General features: G+C 39.1%; 1 protein-coding gene across 9 annotated transcripts in view; it reads left to right on the top strand.

The window, feature by feature from the left end:
- vav2 (vav 2 guanine nucleotide exchange factor) overlaps positions 1-2,896 on the top strand; it is a 193,036-nt gene that overhangs the window by 50,438 nt on the left and 139,702 nt on the right. The window lies entirely within an intron of this gene.

The raw sequence follows: 2,896 nt of genomic DNA, 5'->3' as shown, positions 1-2,896 counted from the left end.
CCATAAAAACCTAAAAAATGAAAAAAAAATTATGAAAAACTTTATATCAGTGGATAGGTCTGAAGTTGTTTAAAAGATCTGATGTGAAAAAAAATGAAAAAAAAATTCATAAAATCCATTGCTATATCACCTTTTGGATGGGGACCATTTTGGGTCCCGAGGACCATAAAAGGGTGTAAATTTTGACGGCCAACTGAGGGTTAATGAGTCTATGCTGGAAAATAGTGACAGATGCTTATCATAGAGGCCCTAGAGCATAAAGGTAATGTTGTTTGGTAGTGGCTCCATGTTATAGTGGTTAATACAGTTGCCTGAGACACCAAAGATTCCTGGTTCCAGACAGTTAAAGTGACTGCTTACCTTCAGGCTTCCCATACACAAGACATTTTCAGTTTCTAAAGCATCTGCTTGTATTAGTTCTATTATTATTATATTTTGTTACATACCTAACTAGTGGGAATAATGCCAACGTAAAGCCGCTTTTTCAACAAACTCAAGTCCCGAAGTTTTCTCCATGGTGTGAATGCCTGCCCAGGGTTTCGCTCTAACTCACATTCTTTGCCTCCTTTAACACCGAGTCTTTTGTTTGCTCAGAAGAGTTTTCACAGTTTCTCCGATTGTTGCGCCATTCAATATTTCGACAACATGGGGAAGGCTATCAGTGGCTAACAAAAGCACTGTCCTCCAGTCTTTCATCTGGTGGCAGACACACACACACAAACGGAACTGCATGGCTAACGTGACACTTATATTCAACCAGTGTGATTGCTGGTGTTATTATTATTCAACGACCAGTACCACCAGATTGTGCAGGAAACGTTAAAAATGATGGATATACGATTGCTCTGAGTTCATGTAACTTTGAATTCTCCTTAAATTAATAAAATATACATAGTTGGTGAATTTTAATTAAAATTCTGATGTTTCTTTTTTATCAGTGTCTCAATGCGAGATGCACTTGCAACCCTCTAAATAAAATTCAGGATTTTCTGTGCTTTGCCTTGAATTTGTTCCAGACACTGAGGTAATACTTGATAGATTGTGCTGAGGGCTACATCAGCTTAAGGGGATGACCATACTCTGTTTCCTATCAAGTGCACCCACTCTTCCCACTCTAGGAGAAAAAGTATATGTATTCTATTTATTTACTTTTTTTATCATTATTTTTAACTTCGATCATAACAACTGTGCTTATTCCTACAGTGGTTTTCTTATCGCCAAATATACATTTGAATGTCAGACACATCTCCCGCCTGCTGATCCATATCTGTAGATTCTCTCTTTCTCTCGTTTGTAAACCACTCCAGCAAATGTTACCTTTTCTTATCTGAATTGGGAAAATAAGCTTTTTTTCTTCACCCCATTCACAGCACGTGTGGATCTGTAGACAGGATAACCTTGGTTGCTGAACTGTAAATGTCACTGTGGCTTGCTAGCTAGTTGCATTTCTTTTCACAGGCCAGTGTGGCTCTCTTACGGGGGCACACCCGTGACACCAGGACTAAGCAGATGTGCACACATGAATGAGAATGAGTCAGCAGGGCTCTCACTGTTGACCAGGAGAGGCTGGCTGAAATATCATCAAATGCCAGAAATACTTGACAGATGAAAGATTATCAAAGAGATAATAGCAACAAACACGATGTGCTCTGCAAAAACAACTAGTCAGGTATGTAACAGCCGAAGGGATGAAAACCAAGGCTGAAGAAGGTGATGACCAGGCGCAGCACCAGGACACACTATAGTTCATCAAGCTGCAGAAAGGCACAATGCACACCTCTCAGTGCCTGGAAAATGGATAATACTGCACCTGAAAACCCACTGGAGCTTATTGTTGCTGCCTTTGAAAGGATTTTAACATTAACTAGACATCAAGTGTGACTTGCAAGGCTTCTGGTTAATTTACTGGTTTTATCCAACAGCTATTACAAAGATGGAGTATGTTGTCAACGCTTTTACTAGAATCAAAGCAATCAAGTTTTTTGTTTCATACATACTCACTCATTTATGTCTCCTTTTGTGTGTTCTTTCTGCTTCCATGGCCATCAGTTTATATCGCTTGCATGCAGAAAATTGAAAGGGCATATCTAAGCAGCATCTGGATTTGCATGCTAGGTAATTTGTTCTTCACACAGAAAGATGGTAGATGGGAGGCAGTTATGCTTATTAATATTTCAATACTGCGGTTATTGGTCTGTGCCTCAGCCCTCAAGGTTTATCTGTGTGATGGCGTATTTTGGGGACTGAGACCATCAATATTTGTGGCAGGAGGGTATTATGCAGTTTATTATGAGCATCCTTTGCCTGCTGTAGGTTCCCAACCATTGCCCCCAAATGGCTCTTCAGTCTCAAGATCACTAACTTGTGATCTTGAAACAGTGTTCAGCAATTTATTTATTTATTTTTACTGCCAGTGTAAAAACAGAGGGTGCCTGACTGTCATGCATTAATTTAGACTGGCATACTGGCCAGGGTAGTTTAGCGGTCTGCAGGGTAGTTTTACATTACAGCATCAGTGGATCTTGCTTAAAGTGTGTAGTTTAGAGATGTTTTATGCATATACTCTTTATATAACAGGTCGATGAATTTGGTTAGCAAAGGTGTATGAATCAACTGTATGGTCCATTGCCCATAGGTCACAGATAAAATACTAGAATTTCAATTACCAGTCTTCTTGACTGTACTGTTAGTAGCATTAATGCTATTAGAATATTATTGTGGTTAAACCCCCCACCAAAAACCACAAAGTGTGCACTTTTGCAATTTAAAAAAAAGTGTTTAATTGGATCAAATTTTTTTTAAAAGGGAAAATGGGAGAAAAATGGGCCATTGTGTTGAGATCAACTTTTAAATCCTACCTTTTTTGTGGAGGGGGTGGTGTGTGTGTGTGTGTGTG

Source organism: Pundamilia nyererei, unplaced genomic scaffold (genome assembly GCF_000239375.1).
Source record: "Pundamilia nyererei isolate P.nyererei 1_Seehausen unplaced genomic scaffold, PunNye1.0 scaffold00016, whole genome shotgun sequence".
NCBI classification, from domain to species: domain Eukaryota; kingdom Metazoa; phylum Chordata; class Actinopteri; order Cichliformes; family Cichlidae; genus Pundamilia; species Pundamilia nyererei.
The sequence above is the reverse complement of the archived record's forward strand: the minus strand, read 5'-3'. Positions and strand labels throughout refer to the sequence as shown.